The sequence below is a fragment of the Etheostoma cragini genome, chromosome 9 (assembly GCF_013103735.1).
Source record: "Etheostoma cragini isolate CJK2018 chromosome 9, CSU_Ecrag_1.0, whole genome shotgun sequence".
Classification (NCBI taxonomy): domain Eukaryota; kingdom Metazoa; phylum Chordata; class Actinopteri; order Perciformes; family Percidae; genus Etheostoma; species Etheostoma cragini.
In genome coordinates this window covers 13,030,324-13,052,769 of record NC_048415.1, presented here as the reverse complement: position 1 = coordinate 13,052,769, position 22,446 = coordinate 13,030,324, and the positions used below count along the sequence as shown (strand labels likewise).

General features: G+C 39.3%; 1 long non-coding RNA gene across 1 annotated transcript; it reads left to right on the top strand.

Moving 5' to 3' along the window:
* Positions 1 to 4,107: 4,107 nt before the first annotated feature.
* On the top strand, positions 4,108 to 21,836 carry LOC117950689. The gene is made up of 3 exons (XR_004657962.1): positions 4,108 to 4,310; positions 7,178 to 7,180; positions 21,826 to 21,836. It is a non-coding gene; the product is annotated as an uncharacterized LOC117950689 (long non-coding RNA).
* Positions 21,837 to 22,446: the final 610 nt, after the last annotated feature.

Below are 22,446 nucleotides of genomic sequence, written 5' to 3'. Positions count from 1 at the left end.
AAACTCTGGCAGTGACCAGGCACCTGCCTGAAAAATAGCCTATATTCATTTTTTTTTAAAGAACGGTGCCGTTAAATCACTGGTTTCAGTTAACTACAGTACACTCTGGATGGTTTCAAGATGACGGTAGGTAGCTGACATTAGCAGATAAGCGCGTTGAAAAAAATCTAGAGGAAACACTGCTATACTAACATTACATTATTACACAAAGCGGGATTAACAACTCCATGTGCCCTGGGCAACAAGAGTCAAGTAAACCATTGGCTACAGTGTTGCATGTAGTTTAAAGTCAAGATCATGTTTATTGTTTCACAATCAACTATATCAACATTTTGATGCACTACTATATATTATAATTATTTTAACAAATTAGCCTTATAACTGACCTCTTTATCTGCCTCCTCCTGATCATTCTCTACCTCTGTCCCTCTCTCTGAATCTGCGGCCTCCTCTTCCTCCCTGTCATCTTCATCTTCCTCCTCCTGATCACTAACTGCTTCTGTCCCTCTCTCTGAATCTGCAGCCTCCTCTTCATCCCTCACAGTCAATTCTTCCTTTCCCTCTTCTCTTTAACTTATTTCTGCATCTCTCTCTGTGGTCTTCTCCTGCTCTAACTCGCCTGGTCTATCCAGTTTACTGCCTTCTCCTTCTTCATTTCCCTCCTCCTCTTCCTTGTGTGCAATACAAATGATTGGTCTCAGCACGCACTTTGTAGTGTTTTGTAAGGTAACGCCACCAAAACAGCAACCCTCTTAATATTATGAATCCGTTTGGCCTTACAATATGAAACCAACTTTACCATGGTCTGTGACAGCTCGTCCTCACTCATTACACAGATTGCTACACACACTGTTTTTGACTAGATTTATCATAACATTTTTATTGAACAGGTTGCAAAAATCAAATACAAATGCATGCATTTTCAAGCATAGTATTGAAAATTCAAGCACTTTTCAAGGATTTTAAGCACCCGTACAAATCTGTGCGCAGCAAAAGGGCACAGAATGCACATGCACTAAAAAAAGCAAAGTGCACGCTTTGTGTACTGTATGTATGTGCTGTATTACACACATTTGACATAAAAGGAGTTAAAACCACATGTAAAGCTGTGAGGTATAAGTTTCAATTACTTCAATGATTCTATGTTCTCTCGAGTAATTCAGTGGGTAAAAGTTGAGACATGTGTTTGAGAATGGCAAGTGGAACTTTTGAGGCCTAAAAGTCACATCATCACCAGTCTTAAGTACTACACAAACAGCGTTTACATCTGTCGACACTGGCTCTACATCTTTGACGTCACATGGCATCGTTAGAGCAGAGCAGGGCAGTGCAGTGAGAGGTATTAACCCCTGGGGATGTAAAACTGAAGTGAACCTGGTGAAGCGTGAGGCTACCCTGAACAAAGTCTGCCTGAATTGAGATCTCTCTCTCTCTCTCTCTCTCTCTCTCTCTCTCTCTCTCTCTCTCTCTCTCTCTCTCTCTCTCTCTCTCTCTCTCTCTCTCTCTCTCTCTCTCTCTCTCTCTCTCTCTCTCTCTCTCTCTCTCTCTCTCTCTCTCTCTCTCTCTCTCTCTCTCTCTCTCTCTCTCTCTCACACTTTTACACCCTAAAATACACTAACTGCACTTCTCGGTTTAGTATGGCAAGGTAAGGTGACTGTGCTCAGGGGGACATTTTAAACTAAATTGTAAATGGCCCGGGTGCAGCTGTTCTAGTCTGAAAGAGTTAGCAAGAAAGGAGGTCATTGAATCACCCCTCATTCTTCAGCATTGGCAGTCTCTGTAAGGCAGTATGGAAGACGTCCATCCTCCTGAGACTTCAGTTTTGACAGACTCGTTAGTCAGCACACACACCACTTGACTATATGTAACCATTTATATCTATTCACCTCAGTGCTGGCCATGGTGTCAATAAGAACTTAACAGAGTCTTGTAAAATGCCAAGCAATAGAACTAGATTGAAGGGTTATTTGAAGGCTGACTGTTCCTTGAAAAATGGAATTATAAAGCATGAACAGACTTACACATGTACACGCACAGACACATTTTGTTACCTTTCTCAATTTATTTAAAGTGACAGCTGGGTAAGTAACACCACCAGGAGCGTGGACGCCACGATGAGATCCAGACCTCATGGGCACCATCATGTCTAACAAGTTTAGCATTAATTGCAGCCTTTGGGGATATTTGTTCTTGAATTAATTAGTCTTCATCAACTCAGGGCTCAGCAAATGTGAGAAAACAACTAACTTAGCGAAGGGTGGTGGCCTGTCTCTTATATTATGTTGTTTCTTTACTCCGCAGACATCACTGTCTGGTTCACCATCATCAATCTCTCCACTGGCTTGTCTTCATAAAAAGTCCCCAGTGAACACCGCAGCATGGCAGGCAACGTTACCTGACAATGTAACACCATAACCTTCAAATACATGTGAATTGTTCCTTTTTTCAAAAATGTCAGCCTAAATGGCTGTATCGTAATAACACAAGGAGAAAGCAAGACCAACCACGCACTAACACAGAAACAAACTTGAGAAGAAGAAACAGCCAGCGAGCACCAACGAGGACCAGACCCCTGGCAGCATCAAACAGCACTATGCTTTGTATTCAGATCCACAGCCAGAGGAAACAACATTGGAGCAATGTTCAGGACAGTTACGTACTACAGTTCAGTATACAGAAAATAACACCGACAATGCTGAGGTTAGGGCTTTAATGTCCTGTGGGGCCCTCCTTGCCATAAAGAGAAATGATTCTGCGAGGTGCTTCGAATACAAAATAAAAAACCAAAACACCAAATTCTGTTAACATAAGAGATACATAACAATATGTCCCTATTTAATTGTAGCTATCTGTCCAAATATATAAGAAACACTTGTGCGCAATATCCATTTCCTAATTATTACGTTGTCGATCTGTTGAATTTGTGCAGGTTAGTAAAGGGAGGCAGCTGAATTCATAGAGGAAAGGCAGCCTGACATACCTCACAAACACTACAGCAGTCCATTTGCTGGCCTTCAGTCCCCATTTGAGATTAATTTGTCGGGGGCTTTTAGTTTTTTTTTTTTTTAGCTGGCCTTACACTTTTTTGCTTGGGAAAACAGCAGCTGCTGCAGGCCCCAAAAGAGTGTCAAGTGGCACTTTGAAAAGTGAGGCTAAGCAGAGACCTACTGTAGCGAGATAGCTAACTTCATATTTGATATTGTTTTGTTAGGATTTAACAGAGTACTAAGTACTCCCCAAGACAAGGTAAAGTTTCTTTTGCTGTGCAGAATACAGAAACTCAAGAGAATTTATCATAACAAGGAAACCTTTGGGTTGATTCAAAAGCAAAATACTTTTGCATCAATGGACCGCCGGGTTGCTGATACAGTACCTGTAAAAACATAAACCCAGCAAGCTACAGCTGTAACGTTAATACAGTAATGAAAGCAGTAAACCAACGAACAGGATCAACAGAGATGGATTCTCTCTTACCTGGAAAAAAACAGCATGTTTCTAACATAAAATTGAAGCTGTATTTGAAAGATTAGAGCCCAAAAAGATGCGGAGTTGGGTAATTTCATCCTGAACAGGTAAGCATTAGCTTCATGCTAATTTATCACGGTTACAAGGGACAGGCGTTTTATTTAATTTCAACATTTAAGTACTCACATTGATTTATATAGCTAGAGAACCCGATTTAATTACTTGCAAAAAAAATTGAGACACAGCCATTAAAGTGATCCCAGTGCGGCTGGCTAACCCCGCCATGCAAACCCTGCTAAGTGCTATTTAACGTTACCGGAAGACCAGGCCAGCGGGCCACAGCGGTTTACAACGTGTAGCCGGTTCAGCGACCATAACCGACCACAACAAGATTTTTTAAGCCAGGAGAGGGGGCTCTAAATCGGGAATTGAGGACTGTGAGTTTGCAGTGTGTTCAGCGATTGATGTCAGAATTCAATAAGTCAATAAAGTGTGTTCAGTCCGGTGGAGAGGACGGCAAGGTAGTGTCATTTGTAGCGGCTCCTACTGTCATTCTAAACCGAAAAGGTGTGCCTGTGAGCTGGGTACACGGCGCCACATGAGCACGGGCTTTTATGACTGTCAATATAGCCAGCATCTAACGTTAGCTACTCCGGTGCGCTGTGAGACAAGCATCTAGCAACATTGTTGTGGATGCTGCGTTTCCAGCCTGGCAACCAACGTGAACTTCGAGTCTGGAGAGGAGGGGGCGGGGGAGAGGACTCTCTTCAGTATTTTGGATTTGTAATGCAGTAACTATTTTAAACAATAGCTGTCAGTATTACATATTCCACATATAAAGTGTAGTTGAGTATATTATCCACATTTATTTTAATATTATACGTAATATTATTGCTGTTAGCTCAGTCCATCACAAACAATATTTTGGGTGACATTTAGTCTGACATATGAATAAGGCAGATGACAAATTACTAAATGTAGTGGATGGTAAGTTATATGTGAACACTTTTAAACAGTAATCATAACAGGAGTCTAAGCTGCACTAAGATCTGACATTAAAAACATAGTAGTCTTACAACTACTGACTAGACAACCACAATAAAAAGAGAGACATTTTCACTTAATGTGGAAAACCCATGCAACCTTTTTTGTTTGACATTTGTACAAAAAAATTGTACGTCCTAACAGAGGTGGTGCAGAGAGAGAAAACAGACATGTTTCACCATGTTCAACAAAGTGAAGTAGGCGCATGTAAAAAAATAAATAACCCTGGCAGAAACAAGTATTTCAAGGGGAGAATAATAATGGTGAAAAAGGTGGAAAGTCAAGCAAGTCATATGTGAAAGTTTCCTTTCTCACTTCTTTTCGGCACGACCACTTGGGGCGATCGCCTGCTGAATTCATGCTCGGTCAACTTTGAATCGGCAGTCACGTACGTCCTTTAAAAACCGGCACGCCAAACATGGCTATCAGCTTTCCTTCAGCTGCTGTCTATCAATGTCATACTGGATCAACAATGCAGAACCCTTTCTGACTCTCTGCTCCCCTGCTGCACAACTGCAACTACTCCACCTTTACACCTTGTCTCTCTCTACACACTGAGTATTGTCAAGGGCAGGTTGTGAACTCAGGTGCACTCAGGTGCAGTCTAGTTGACTTATTTATTTTTTTGTGTAACAAGCACACAGATCAATATGAGTATTCTGCTGCGAAATGACGCTGGTCAAGAGACAGATTAGGGCTGACGCAGCTTGGTGCTGCTCAACTACCCCTTCTCACACGGTTTGTTGTAGGCACACAATTGATCATGCACACATAACACACGCTCACAGAATAATTGAGAGAAAACATTTTGGGAAGATGTATATCTTCGATATAGCGATAGGTTTTCTGACAGGCATGCACTCAGTTTAATAGGCACATACTATATTGCAAGGAATCCTACAAACATGAGGGTTGTTATTTTTAGTTTTTCAAGGCCAGCTTTGAGGCTGTTTGTGGTTCTCTTGAATTGTCTTGCTATTATTAAGAGTCACACAACCTTCCAAGAATCTCTGGCACTTCATTTAAATGAGATTCAAATCAAACCGCCTTACACCTTCTATCGGTCAGCACAGAGCATATTATACTTTTATAACAATGTAGGTCTTGTCACATAGAAAGTGAAAACGGATCCAGATTGACCACTTTGAAGCAGTGCTGTCAGCCTAACCAACGCAGACATGACACATTTCTTGACAACTGAGAATGTGATTAATTTATTTACACTCCTGCAAGAGAAACTGCATTCTGATTATTTTTTTATGTTCTCCCCTTTTCCTAACTTTACCCCCTAAGTTAACTTTAACCAGCCTGGTTCTATGTGAAAAACATATTCTGAATTATGTATTGTAGTGCTGGAGAGATGTCCCGGTCTACAAATTATATCCTACAGACTAAAGAAAAAAATCTTTGTTTGGTACCGATCCTCGCAAAAATCACACTATAATCTTTTAAATTTTAATCTTTTTTAATGAACATGAGAATAGTGATACAAAAATGATCAATCCCTCCAACATTTATGAATAATATCGCAATTGCAATATCACTATAAAGAATCATAATTAGATATACCTAGTATGCAGTTAGAATGTCATTAAGAGAGCAGGTAACATGAGCGAGAATTTATTGAGTGGGTGAAGTTGGACCCTATAATAATAATAATAATAATAATAATAATAATAATAATAATAATGTAATATAATTTATTTATTTATAGAGCGCTTTCAATCAAAAGGCTCGCTCACCAATTGTTTTCTTCCTAACCTTTGGTACAGTCAGAAGTCATGACCCGTGGGAGCTCAGCAACCGTGTAGGCACATAAGAATTCAAAAGATCAAAACCTTTAAATCAGGGAGCCAGTACAGTGAGGCCAGCACAGGGGTTAAATGTATGTATTTAGATGATCCAGTGAGAATACGTGCTGCAGCCTTCTTGACCATCTGCAGACCTTTCAAACTTTTCTTAGGCAGCCCCGAGAACAGTACATTACAATAGTCCAGCCTAGATATAAAAAAGGCATGAATAAGGACCTCAGCATCTTTAAGTGGCAATATTGAGCTAATCTTTGCAAATTTTCACAGATGAAAGAAAGCTACTTCTATTATTTAGCCTTAGAGTATTTTTTACTCTATCCTTGCGCTGAATAACCAAATATTCAATGGACAGAGTGAAATTGTCATACAAATGACCTAATCTAGCTGGTCCATCAGCTATCATCTCAGTTTTTGCTCAGCTGGGTAGAAGGAAGTTTGCTGATAACCAGCTTCTTACAGCAGCCAAGCAAGTTGATAACTTAAACAAATCAGATGCATTTTCTGCAATAACTGGCACATATATTTGTAAATCATCAGCATAGCAATGAAAAGCAATCTCAAAAAAACAAATGATTTGACCCAATGGCACTAAGTATATAAAAAACAACGACCCAAGAACTGAACCCTGTGGAACCCCGTGCTGAAGTGGGGAAGATTCAGACAATTTGTAGTTATAAAACAAACATTGAGATCTTTCTAAAAAGGTAGGATCTCAACCACTTAAGCACCTGGGCAGAAATGCAGGAGTATTTCTCCATTCTGTCCAAAAGAATACTGTGGTCCACAATATCAAAACCCGCGCTACGATCTAACAACAAAAGGATAGATGTTAAGACTGAGTCAGCAGCCAGTAATAGATTGTTTAACATCCTTTGTGAGTGCTGTTTAAGTGACAGATATATTTAAAGCTGATTTGAGACTACTTTCTGAAAGACTTTAGATAAAAAGGCCAAATTAGAAACAGGTCAATAATTTTCCAACGAGTTTACAGTATATCCATATTTTGTTTCTTCAATAATGGTTTAACCACCGCAGATTTGAGGCAAGCCGGAAAAACAGCTAAAACATACAATCCTTATATTGGCCATAGTTCTTTAACGACCCAGGCAGGCAATCATCCAGAGAACAAGTGGTACCTCTTGCAGTCACAACAATTTTAGTTAAGTCAACCAAAGAAATCGTCTCAAACTCAGAGTGGCCCTGTCCTGTAGAAGATGGTCCTGTGATAGCGCAGTCTAATCCCCCAACATCTGACTGGGGTATCATAGTGCGGATGTCCTCAACTCCCTTATAGAAATACATCATAAAATCATGTGCTGACAAATCCATACTAATTACTGGCTGCTGACACTGTTTATGTCTATCAACAGTTTCAAATGAAAGTCTGGGGTTATGCATATTATTCATAATCACATTAGAAATAAAGACTGCCTTTGGAGAAGCCATCCTAGACTTCTAGGTAGTCAGACTATCATGCCATGCCGTATAATAAACTTCAAGCTTAGTATGGCGCCACTGACGTTCAACCTTTCTGCAGCTCTTTTTGAGAGTCAGTAACTCCTCATTTAGCCAAGGTGTATGATTTTTTGGAGAACACTTGCGTGTCTTGGCTCGGGCCACACATTCCAACAAATCCTGAAGTGCACCATTAAAGTTGTCTGTGAGACAGTCCAGCGAAAAGGCTTTGCTAAAGACTGGATCCATCACATCTGGTAGTTTCAAATTAAAGTCATGTAAAGCATTAGTGTTAATATAACGAGATAACCTTGTCTTCTGCACCATTTTCCCCATAAATTAGAGACAGACATGCCAAATAATATCAGCGAGTGATCTAAATTTGAGAAGGCACTGATATTAACTGACAAAGACAAACCATAGTATAAAACTAAATCTAATTTACTGTATGTCCATGCTGATGTGTATGTTCAGACACAAATTTTGTGGAACTAAAAGACTAAATGACGTTTAAAAAGTCTTTAACTAATGGCTTATCATCACAGTAAATATGGATATTACAACAATTATAACAATTAAAATCCTCTCATACTGCAAAATAAATCTAGATAAAGTCGGCAAACTCAGAAATAAAATTGTCATTGTACTTAGGTGGACGATATATTGCAGCAATCCAAACCACAGAAGTTTTAATTAAAGTAAAAAGCTTCGATTTAAAACTAGAATAAGGATCACAGTTGGAAATCTTTTTGCATTTAAAATTGTCCTTAAAAAGTGAGACAAAAAAAAAGTGTCTTTTACAATGGACATTCATAAGAGCCATTAAGACGTTTATTTCTCCATTGGCCGGCGACGTAATGCAATCCAATACATGCAGGTTATACACACACACACACACACACTAACAAAAAACACACCACCTCCTTTCAATTCCTTTAGGGCTGCAACAGCTGCTCGGACTCCGGACGCGCTGGGTAAACAGGTTGAATGCACCGCTGCCGATGCACCAAATCCAAATGATTATAGCAAGTAGACACACCAACAATCCAGTCCATATAAGACCTTCTCAGCAATGCCTTTAACTTCACACGCTTGCCAGAACGTGTACCGTGAGCACGCCGACCACGTCTCCTGCGAAATCTCGCCTGGGGCAGAAAAGTTGACTCCCGGCGTCGAAGTTCCTCTTGTACCATAACCAGGGAGACTGGAGGATTTGCAGCATGTCCACCCTCAATATTGGAAAGCTTCCCAAAAGAATCCAAGATTTCGAACAGTGCCAGTCGCTCATAAACCAGTGATGATTTAGTGTTATTAACAAGCAGAGACACCACCAGAAGCATTACAAATGGCAGAAAAAAGGATGATGGGGCAAAAAAAAGAGCAGTGAAACGGCATGCCATGACAATCGGCGGCATCTTGACTCCACCAAGAGTAACTTCCACCACAGGGAACCAAGCATTTACAGTGTTTTATCATATCCCCCATAATAAAGCTATAAAGAAGCAAAAAAAATGCATTAGTTTTTTAACCAACCTCAAGCTTGTAGCCCATCTCTCATTGTCCACTTTGTAGCAAATGTCAGCCTCAGTGTTACTGTTAAAACAGTGTTATTGACGAAATTATTTGGATTTCAGACTTAAGACGTGAGAAAAACACACGTCTCTGGATGCTGAAAAGTCATATTGCTCTTCTTGATACCATGGGAACCCAAACACTCATATCAAAGTTGAAATTGGCAGCTGGGACCCCACGGCCCCTCCATCTCCCAGTTTGCAGGAATACCTCTCAGTTTCACTTAGAGTGCATCTCCCATAAAATATGGGCTCCATCATCACCAAGGACGACAGGCCAATATGTCGGGACGCCATTCTCACCGGAGAAGAGCACTGGTTCCTCAACGACCCATAACAATACCCTCCAAAAACAGTGAAGTCTGAAGGGACGGCGTTTAAGAGGGGAGCTGACTCTCTTCAAAGCTCTTATTACACTTTTACATTAAATTTCAGCTTGAGTGTCAGATGAGTTTCCAGCCCTCTACTGACACAGCGAGACAGTGTGCAGAAAAGAATAGGAGGGGGAGTGATAGAGACTGCATAGGTGTCACAACAGAAGAAAAAACGGCCAAAAAACTAAACTAGGAACCACTTTTTTTGCCAGCACACTGGCTATGCAGAAGAGTTATCCCTCTGGCCATTCTCCGTTGAAGGCATTCTGCCCAAGCCCTTTCCTTTCACAGGAAAGGAACAGCATGTTATTTACACCTAATTGCAACTGTCAGCAGCTAACATTAGTTCTAAAAGAACAGTAATGTGACATGACTACAAAATAAACTCCTTTCTCCCCATCCTTTGAAGGACATCTGCAAGGCCCATTAACATACTGTAAGGTAAGCAGTGGAGCCTAGCAAGCGGCCGGGAGTAGCACCGGCAGTGCCACCTTTGAAAAAGACAAATAAAATATATTGCCTGCGCTGACGAGGGATGGTAGGTGCACAGAGAAGCATATGTAGTAGTTAATGGTATGTCACTGACGGGGAGGAGAGGTCAGACCAAACAACTGCACAGGGAAGCTTACCACCTCACAGTAAACACACTCCCCACACAACAAAGCCTGGTGTATGTCATCATTTTAGAGCGAGTGGAATAAATTCACTGGTGGCCGGAATGTCCATAGCTGGGCCTAGTAAAAAAAAATAAAAAAATAAAATAAAAAGGGCCTCAGTGAATCCATAAATAAAACCTGCTTGCTGGTCTTTTTCCTTTCCTTTCATCAACTACTGTGCTATGCACATCGCCTTTGAAAAATGAGGAACCGCAAAGTAAAAAGACGAATAAAGGAGACCAAACTTATTCCCTCTGCTACTACATCATTAACTACTAGAACAGGAAATGAACCTTGGTTACTTCCACTGAACACGACAAAACAGAACATACAAAAGGAGCTGCATCAAAGGTTTGCTGTGTGGTAAATGTGTCTGTGTCACAATATTAATTCCATCCCTGCAGAAAGAATTATTCAAGTCCAATATTCTCTTAGTTGTTTAAGCCATTTAGGGCTTCAGTTATCACCCTTAAAAAGGAGAGACTGGTGGGGACTGCAACTCTGTGCAGAACAATGGCCTTATTATTTGCCCTGATTTCCCAGGGTTCCATATTTTACTCCTTTGATGACTCCAACTGACAGGACGACTGTGTCATGTTGTAGTTTCATTCGCCTGCTTAAACATTTTAACAATGACTGTCCATCTGTGGGAGTTCACTAATTAGCACATTTGCTTTCACAGAGACAGTAAGAATGTGTCGAGAGATCCTGAAGACTATAATAGAGCTAGTGTGACTTTTGTCTTGTCAAGATGGATGAAACAATATCCCACAAGAAAGAACCTCAAGTTCTTCTTTTCCCAGAGTGGCGCCAAAATAAGATCAGATAATACAAACTTTACTTATAACCAAACAACTGTGTTTCTGCTCCTTAGCTTTGAAAACTAACAATCATACAACCTTGAATAGGTGTTTATTGTGCTGGCGGCCTTTCATCAACTTTCTTAAACTACTCAGCTCTTTCCTGCTGTTTCTTTGTCTTAATTTTCACTTGGAAACAGCTGTCAAGTATTTATCATTAGAGAACTTTCATAAATATAGACTGCTGCTCTTTCCTGATTGTCACCTTTGAATTGTGATTCACTATTCAGCATACCGCCTATGTAGAATTGAGAGAAATGTGACTTGCAGACAACTGATGAGAGGCCAACGATTCAATTCTAAACCGATTATCAATGCTTTTTGTAATGTACATTTCCATGCATGATTTAAAAAAAAATACATATAAATCTGAGTTTGTTAGATTTTGACATATACAGTATTTGTCACACACCAATTTTAATTAACCTTTTTTTTTGCCTACTGTGGTTTTTATTTTGTAGTCATTCCATGCTTAAGCCTTAAACATGCTTGACAAAGTCACCTCTCAGTAATCTTCCATGTCAGAGACTCAGTCATGTTTAAAGGTGGAGAATTGGCTTCTTAGAACATGAAACATGAGGTGGTCAGACGTAATGCAATAAAGTAGATGAACAGCCTTTTGTGTTTTGCCTAATTATTTTATGCATGTCTTATTAGATCATGTGTATTTACATATGTACAAAACTTTTTTTTTCTTTTGGCCATTGTTGTTTTTTTCCTGCAGTCTTGCCTAAACTCTAAGTTGTAGTTCATTATCCCATCCTCTTTCAGTCGACTATTGCCTTATCGGAATCAAGCATCGAATCGTTCTAGAGAGAATCACCATGCATCTAACAATCTTTTTTTTCCCCACCACTAACAAGACGCATGTTTGTCAGCAGCAACTGGAATCAATTTAGCAAATGTTTATCACTTGGTTATGTGACAACAAAATCTATGTAGTGCACATATAAACCGGGAGTCAAAAGAGAACCACAGCCCCAAATGGGCCAAGTACCCAAGGCCATCTTATACAAAAGAATCAGGTTGTTGGAATTTGTTGGTGACTTTATGCTCAAGCTCCATCAGTGCTCAGCCACACCTCAGAACATTAACTTACACTGACTGCCTTGTTTAGCTGAGGTGTTCAGCAGCTCTGGCTCCAAAATACAGGCCTACAGTGTAGGCTGTACGCCATAATTTAGCTGCCAGTGTCGCCTAGCAACACCAACCACATTTGCGTCTGTGTAACATCCTGAGGTTATTTGTATTATTTACGTGGCCTTCTTGTTTGATTTGCATGTGAAAGGAAGGCTCCAAACATCCTCAAATCTGTCAATATGCCAGACTAAATTACTGTTTTCTTAAAGTGAAATATATTTGTAACTTATGTTTACAATAGTACATTAGACACTAATGTAAAGGTGCATGTTCCAAAACCTTTAGAGTTTCACATTACTGTCTATGTGTCTAAGAAAGAACATATTTTAGACAAATTTTCCCAATGACCCATAATTTGGAGCCAGATGGGGTAAACCAACATGTACAGGTGCATTTGGATTAGGTAAAAAGAGGAAAAGTTGTAAAGTCCCCATTTACAAAAATATCTATAGTCCATAAAAATGACTGGGAATACTGAGTAGATGCGGATCATGTCAGTGTTTCCCATTAATTACCTATGCTGTGGCGGGCCAGTAAATACAGTCAGCCAGTTGCTCATTCGGGCCAGTGCTCCAAAAAGTAAAAATAATTTAATTTAAATAATTTTCCAGACATTGCTTAACGAGCGACATTACGTTACTACGTCTGCTCTTCTCGCCTGTCTGTCTCCAACATTAGCGGCAGTCTGTTTGACCACAAATTACTTTCTTCTTTAGTTTTGGGTTGTTGGAAAATAAAAATCTTGACAATGACTACATTTAAATTAAGGTCAAATAAAACTATACACTGAATTTCACTTTAGCATTTAAATAATATATTAGCTGGTAGGGTTGGGTAAAATATTATACTTTTAATAGTGTTTCGATATTTTCTGTAGCAATACTGCATTGATACACAGACACCAAGTATGGATCTACTACTATATACAGTGGGGAGAACAAGTATTTGATACACTGCCGGTTTTGCAGGTTTTCCTACTTACAAAGCATGTAGGGGTCTGTAATTTTATCACAGGTGCACTTCAACTGTGAGAGACGGAATCTAAAACAAAAATCCAGAAAAATCACATTGTAAGATTTAAAAATAATTAATTTGCATTTTATTACATAACAAAAGTATTTGATACATCATCTTTCCGGTGTGCCCCATTCACGTAGTATCACATTTTCACTATCAAGGTTAAACTCTGCAAATAATCTACAATTCACATGTATGCATCAACTGTGGTGTTCCGTTACACTGTAGGCTCAACATTACTAATCATTTTTGATCACTATAATGTGGAAAACATTACACTTCACAACGTTTTGTATCCATATCATGATTGCATTATTGTACAAATTAGCAGTAAAAGCAGTTGCCTATGTAAGTCAATCCTACATTTTCAAAGGGGGTGCTTGCGCAAAAAAATGACCATATGCCCATACTGATTCACCCTTGCATTGTATTCACTTTTGGTATAAAAATTTTATTTCATAATCTTACTTCATAATCTATTAAAAAATATTGTCTTCATCTCAATTTCAAACAATTGATATAAAATAGTATTTGTTTAGGGAATGCAATCATTCTCTACTAGAACACAATTGAAAATGGAAAATGTTTTTTTTGTCATAAGGTTATAATTCATGTTAAAAGTGGTCATATCCAGAATAATTTTCTGGATTGAGTCAGGAATACGTGTCTATCACAGAAAATAAGGTAAGGCCATTGATTTTAAAGTGGAAAAAAATGTACTTATGAAATGGGTCAATTAGACGCGAATACCATACAAGGGTTGAACAACTGGACTGGGGGGCAAATGTAGTCTATACCCAAGTCCCGGATGTGGAAGACCCCCCCCACTGAAATACTAAATATAATGTTAATTAATTATTATGTACTTATGAATTATGTTCTTAACAAAAAAAGTGTGAAATAACTCTTAAATAGGTCTTATATTTTAGATTCCTCAAAGCAGCCACCCTTTGCTTTTTTGATAGCGCTGCAAACCCCTGGTGTTCTCTCAGTGAGCTTAGTCGCCTGAAATGGTTTTTACTTCACAGGTTTGCCTTGTCATCTAAGCCGGAAAAAAACCTGTATATGGTATATTATGTGTAGAGCACAAAATAGTTTACAAGACAACAAAGATCTAGGCTGTTAATTTTGCTTAAAGTGCACCAGATGCGGCGGCCGGATAGCTCAGTCGGTAGAGCGGGCTCCCATATAAACAGGTTTACTCCTCGACGCAGCGGGCCCGGTTTTGACTCCAACCTGCGGCCCCTTGCAGCATGTCATTCCCCCATCTCTGTTGCCTTTCATGTCTTCACCTTTCCAGTCAAAATAAAAGGCTGAAAATGCCCAAGAAAATAATATTAAAACATAAAAGTGCACCGGATGAATGCATTTACCTTTAAAATGTACAAAACACTTATTTTGGTGGAGCGTACCCGCAGACACCCCTTCAGGGTCCAAGGACCACCCACAACAGTTTTTACACTCTCCTGTTGAAAACACTGCATGTCCTGAAAACTGTCTAGTATATCTGCTTTTAAATATCTACAACTGACTAATTAGAAGAGGTATACATACAGTATATGAATATAATTTGCTATACATTATGTTAAGAATATGGTCTTACTGCAGAGATCAATTATGTTACACAAGAGCATGCCTTCAGACTTGGTTGTTCTCTGTCATTAAAAGGCTAGGACTTAGACATTTTTCCAGACTGACACATTTACTTATCATGTCCTAAGTGGGTATGTGGATCTCCATTTTTAGCTCCCTTCTCCCAGGCGAGGCCATTGACTTCCACGGAAGCGAAACCTTCTGCCGACTCGGTTACTGCAGGCCATCTGGCCTCAGTTCAAAGTCTCGCGGATAGAAGGGAGTCTCTTCCAGAGGGCCTGTACTGCACAATGTGAAACAGCCATGTCTTAATATCACTAAACCCCAGCGGGACAACCGCTTCTGCAACTCCAAGCCCACTCAAATTAAGTGTCATAACATTAAATACCTGGACACATACAGTCACTTAGTGTAGGTAGATGAATTAACAACAAATTAGAGGATGTGAGACTTAAATTGCATGTTAGGAAATGTATCAGTGACCCAGTGAAAATTGTTTAATTATTCAATTCAGAGGCCCACTATTTCTTAAATCAATGAACTTTAGGGATTTAATGGTACTGTTTTTTCAAGGCCGATACCAATAGCAATTATCAGAAGTTAATGAAACCGATAACCGATATGCATATACAGTGAAATGGAAATCTTTAAGTCAAAATTAAGATTTTGGAATGTTACAAACTCAGACACAAAACTTTCAACATAATACACAGTAAAAGAGAGTGAGATAGTGTCATGGGCGGGACATTAAGTCAGACTCTGTGGTGAGTGAAAGTGAAGCAGAGGGACAGACTTAGAGATGTAGCGGTCTATCCCTAATTAACTCCACAAAATGAATGGCACATAAACATGACCATTAAGTGTATTGTGCTGTATATTGGTCGGTAAACACAGTGTTACTGATTGTAGGTTTCTCAGAGAGAAGATGGCGGGTAATGCTGATACACATGTATTTCTCATTGTCTGAGGCCGCAAAAGGCTTCTTTCCTCTACTCTCCAACCTCCCACAGGGAAATGAGAAGACCAGTAGACAGAATACAGGGAGGAATTCTGGGAACGGAAATGGTGGAGAGATTCACAGTAGGTGAAAGTCAAAGTTAACACATTGTTACGTCTGGTTAAAAGCAAAAAAATAAATAAATAAAACACATTTACACACATTACATGTTCTTTTCTGTTGATCCACTCATTTATTAATTGACTAATTGTTTCTCTAATTAATATCCTAAATTAAATCAACAAACAGGCTCAAATGAAAATATTAGTGTGTAGACATTTTTTGAACTGAATTGTGCTTAACATTAACTTCCCTGCCTATAATACTATTTTAAATCTCCTAATTATTAACTTGAACAGTTAGGTTTGGTTCACTCACATAGATATAAATCACATACATAACATAAATGGTATAAGAAACAATAACAGTGTGTCAACTTAATTCACACTGTGGTCGTCTTAATTCATTTCTAGTCAATACTGACCAAAAACAGGTAGGTTGAAGCATTAGCTTATTACACAAATCCTTTTTACATTCTATTTTATACTTTGTTTTTAGGTCCCACTTTAACAATGATGTACTGCACAGATGTAAGGAACATGACATTAAATCTTCTACCTTGGGGTTTATAAAATCTCTTGTTTACACGTGACCTTGTGGTTGAACAATGCGTTTGCCATACGGTCATGTTAAAATACATTATATCTCCAGGGAGGGGTGTGAGTCCAATTTCTGAAACAGCCTCCATCCCTCAGTCCTCTTATCGTCATCATCAAAAGAAAACACCTCTTTTACGGTAGTGTATGGAATAGTCATTTTAAGGCTTCCTTTTTTCTGAGGTAAGCTCTTTCTGAGAGGATTGAGGCAATGAGAGATCAAGACGATTTGTAACCGTGAAGTCAGTCATATATCCACGACCCTTTAAATGTATTAAAAGAGCAGAAAACCAAGGGAAGAGTTATGTTGTGCTTCCAAACCAAAAAACACATATAAGAGTCTCCCTACTAAATTGTACCAATCTTTTTCATCTCCTTTCAAAAAGTAATGTGCCTACATTGTGACAAGTGTAGTGCACAAAAATTACACATCATCCACTGTATTGACGCTAACTTGAAAGAGCACGTGGATGGAGCAATTCAAATTTCTGCTGGTTTTACACAATATGGTTGACACTTGACGGTGGTACTGCACATATAAGCATACCAATGCACCAACAATGCCAGAGATCAAGACGACAGCGAGCAGGCAACCATAAATGTACACAATACACAAGCTGACTACCGCTGCAACAATGCTATAAAAACAACTTTCTTTAAAGCTACACTCCATTAGGCACACCTGTGTAACCTAAAGCAATTCAATAAAACAGCTATGCCATAGATTTTATCTCTAAAAAGTAGGGATCAACCACTTAGCCAATGACAGATATGGGCTGCCAATTTTCTTGGGCCAATATTTGGAGCCAATACTGCTTTTGCTTCCTAAATTTACATCATAAAAATGTAAAACCTGGCGCACTGGATTTTTTTTTTCGGAATCTGCTCTGCCATTTCTTGATCTGCAATCATCATACATTCATATCACCCAAAATATTATCATGTGGATGGGTGCACTGCATATGGTTAACTGTGCAAGGGTAAAAGGCTTTAATCAACATCTAGAACACAGCCTTATGGATTGCTTGCTGACATATTACAAGACAGATATAAGCAGGTCATCACTAAACGTCCTTTGTCAACACATTTAAACAATAGAAGAAAACAATAAACCTGAAAAGTAGCCATTGAAATAAAGGGCTTGATTTGTAATTTAACACTGCCGTGGTACTACTGGTGGAGGGGCAGTGCATGGTCAGCCCGTGAACTTCAGCGTCTGCAGTAATACAGAGCTGCCTGTGTACGCCTGTCCGTAATTTATGCCAAGAAAAAACTATCGGCAAACGCAGCAGCCATCTATTGGCCAATGCCGATACACGTAAAAACGCAAATATGGGCCCTATTAAATTGGCCTATCACTACTACTAATCCCTACTGTGCATGTTGTACTGGAATGTGTTATATTGAGAGGTGTCATTTTCATTTCTTCCTTAAATGATACTGCCTTTTAGTGTGCAAGCCTGCATTGTGTAATGACAATAAAGTGGAACCTTGAGATGCATCAAATGTTAAAACTTTGTTGAAGACCTACATTTTCCTATATGTTCCCTTTGAACAGAATAAAAGCTAGCCGTTGTATAGAAGTTAGTGGGAATGACATTTCTCGAATGTCATATCCAGGTATAATATGTGCTTTTGGTTTTTCTTTTTTTCTGGTCTAGATGAATACCTCTATGACCTTCAGCTTGCTTACTGAAAAGAAAATCCTTTAGGGAAATACTATGCCATATAGAAATTAATCTTGCATGGCAAGATAAAAACTTATTTGATAAATTACCATTGCCCTGACATCTCTCCACAAAAGTTTAACCATTATGTTACTTTAATGAACCCTCAAAAACTCATAGCTACAGTTAAGTGTCTGCCCTTTAGCTGCTTACAAATACAGTCTTTTACAGTCTCACTGAGAGGCACCATTAGGGAAAATAAGTCAATACTATCCTTGGAAAATGGTTTGTGGAACAGTCCCTTATACTGCCGAACCAGTCCATGTAAATAATAACCTAAAAGTCTGAACCTATGAACCAATTTCCATGTGTTTAGCTCTGATGGAAGCTTGCAGGAGTAATTTAGGAGGTGTATTTAGCTGTTGTTATTGGAGAAGATAATGTTTTTTAAGCAGCAGCATGTGGAACAATCACATGTGGCGAACATAATGCTGCTTAGATATACAAAGTCTCTTGTGCTTTGTTGCTACATTGCAACAACACCATTAAATCCAATGAGAGGAAATGCATTAAAAAAGTGCTCTTTGGAGAACTTTTTAGTTTCCCACACATGCTCAATTTGCACAAATGGGGCATACACATTTTGAAAAGAGGAAATAGTTGCTCAAACAAACAAAACAAAGAAAAAACACCAAAGAGCAGTAGGAACAATCAACAAGTATGTGCTTTGGTCCTTGGACCGTAACTGTATCGAAGTAGGGAGTGTGGTATCAGTCTCACCATGGCTGATTACATAGCTTAATGGTCTTGGCTTCACCTCATGTTTTACAAGCCCAAATGGTCCCAGTGGTCTGATAAATCATCGGCATATTGAGTCAGACTGCTCCAACGATTTGCCATTCCCAGGTTCCTGACTAGGGGAGCAGACCATATAGCCGGCCAGTGTAAATAACTGTACTTTTACTTGACCTTAACTGGTCACATAACATTTTTTTTTTCTGTTGCACCTTGTAAGACATAGTTGTCAGCTTGAAATCTTGTGTCTCTTTGCTGGAGTCTCAAAACAGCCAAAGAAAAGGCATGATGGTTCCGCTCTGAATCTTTATTAAAGCACAATGCGTTGCCAAGAAAACATCCACCGCTCTACAGGTGGTCTGTGTGGGGGAATGAAGCTGTGAAAAGGTTACTGGTGACAACTCCACACACTGCTCGTTATGCATCTTAATGTTTGAGTGCTCCTTGCATACAAGGAAATGTAAACATTATGTGCTGCAGGTAGTGCAGGTGTTATTATCGTCTTTATTTAAAATCACAAGGGAAATAATTTAAGATTCAAACAAGACAACATTTTGACATATGTAACCTTCCTTTCCAGTGGACTGTAAAAACAAGGAAAATGTTAAATAAAATTCAGTTTCTGCCACCTTAACAAAAGGTAGCCTAACATAGCTAATCATTTCCACAAGAAGGCTAACTGATACTACAGCACTAAAGCACTAACTACCAACGTACAACTTTGTTCTATCGCTTAAAAAAGTGTGATCCGTTGCAAGGCTCCAGACTTGGAGGTGTATTTGTGTATTGGAGACAGATATACAGTGGTGTGAAAAAGTGTTTGCCCCCTTCCTCATTTCCTGTTCCTTTGCATGTTCGTCACACTTAATTGTTTCGGAACATCAAACCAATTTAAACAATAGTCAAGGACAACACAAGTAAACACAAAATGCAATTTGTAAATGAAGGTGTTTATTATTAAAGGTGAAAAAAAATCAAAACCATCATGGCCCTGTGTGAAAAAGTGATTGCCCCCTAAACCTAATAACTGGTTGGGCCACCCTTAGCAGCATCAACTGCAACCAAGCGTTTGCGATAACGTGCAATGAGGATTTTACAGCGTCCTGGAGGAATTTTGGCCCACTCATCTTTGCAGAATTGTCCTAATTTAGTTACATTAGAGGGTTTTCGAGCATGAACGGCCATTTTAAGGTCATACCACAACATCTCAATAGGATTCAGGTCAGGACTTTGGCTAGGCAACTCCAAAGTCTTCATTTTGTTTTTCTTCAGCCATTCGGTGGTGGACTTGCTGGTGCGTTTAGGATCATTGTCCTGCTGCAGAACCCAAGTTCGTTTCAGCTCGAGTACACAAACAGATGGTCAGACATTCTCCTTCAGGATCTTTTGGTAGACAGCAGAATTCATAGTTCCTTTTATCACGGCAAGTCTTCCAGGTCCTGAAGCAGCAAAACAGCCCCAGACCATCACACTACCACCACCATATTTTACTGTTGGTATAATGTTCTTTTTATGAAATGCAGTGTTCCTTCTACGCCAGATATACTTGGACACACACCTTGCAAAGAGTTCCACTTTTGTCTCATCGGTCCACAAAATGTTGTCCCAAAAGTCTCGGGGATCATCAAGATGTGTTGTGGAGAAATTGAGACGAGCTTTGATGTTCTTTTTGCTCAGCAGTGGTTTTCTCCTTGGAACTCTGCCATGCAGGCCATTTTTGCCCAGTCTTTTTCTGATGGTGGAGGCATGAACGCTGACCTTAACTGAGGCAAGTGAGGCCTGCAGTTCTTTGGACGTTGTTGGGGGTCTTTTGTGACCTCTTGGATGACTCGTCGCTGCGCTCTTGGGGTAATTTTGGGCGGCCGGCCACTCCTGGAAAAGTTCACCACTGTTCCATGTCTTCGGCTTTTGTGGATAATGGCTCTCACTGTGGTTCGCTGGATTCCCAAAGCTTTGGAAATGGCTTTATAACCCTTTCCAGACTGATAGATCTCAATTACTTTCTTTCTCAATTGTTCCTCAATTTCTTTGGGTCTCTGCATGATGTGTAGCTTTTAAGGATCTTCTGGTGGACCTTACTGTGTCAAGCAGCTTCTATTTAAGTGATGCCTTGATTGTGAACAGGTGTGGCAATAATCAGGCCTGGGTGTGGCTAGAGAAATTGAACTCAGGTGTGGACAACCACAGTTATAGTATGTTTTAACAAGGGGGGCAATCACTTTTTTTCAAACAGGGCCATGATGGTTAGGATTTTTTTTCACATTTAATAATAAACACCTTCATTTACAAATTGCATTTTGTGTTTACTTGTGTTGTCCTTGACTATTGTTTAAATTGGTTTGATGTTCCGAAACACGTAAGTGTGACAAACATGCAAAGGTACAGGAAATGAGGAAGGAGGCAAACACTTTTTCACACCACTGTAACCTTCTACGTGCGTATGAACAATAAGCAGGCGAACCAGTGTGCTAGTGCCAAAGTCAACAATTTTTAGATATGTCTATATCATCTCTAGAATTACTTTTGTTTTTGTTATATATCGTTGCAGCCCTATGGTATAGTTATACCACTGTTCTTTATTAACCAAAACAAATACTAGATGCATTTTATTATTTAACTTTAATATGAAACTATATTCCCATTTTATAATAACGGACAATTAATTTTAATTTATTTAGAATATACTGTGGGCATGACATTTGTTGTGAGTGATCGGATCACAAGTGGACAGCTCTAGGTACGTGTCTCCAAATCTCCCAACGTCTCCAAATGCATCTTGAGTGACGGATCTCACTTTCCAGCTCTATGTGCAAATAAACACAAAAAATATTTTCTGTTTGCACATAGGCTGGGTGTGTGTGAGTTTATTTGTTATAGTTAATTTGTAATTGTTAGCGATTAATCGCACATTTCTATCTATTCTAAATGTTACGGCTATATATATATATTCAAAAACAACAAAACGGATGAGATAAAGCCGTTTTCCCACATACAGGTAATTCACTTGTTCCTCGCTAAAAGTTTAAATCATTTTAACGTTATTGCGTAACCTTGTATCTATTTTCACCTGTTGCTGAGTAACGTACATTAACTTTCCATGGTCTCTTGAATGTAGCATACCTGTAGCAAGCGCCTTGGTAGTAACTAGCGGTAAAAACAAACGTAGAAGAGGAGCTCCATGCTACAAAGCGGCTAGTTGTTTAAGCAACTACAGACCTCCATCACAGCTCGATCGTATCAGCGGAATTTAGTAGATGTGTTGAGCCGCAAAAGAGTTTCTCAACACCGCCTCTGGCGCCCCGCATGGTGCTCCTTCAGGTCAGCGGTAGCTGGTGGTTCAGTTAT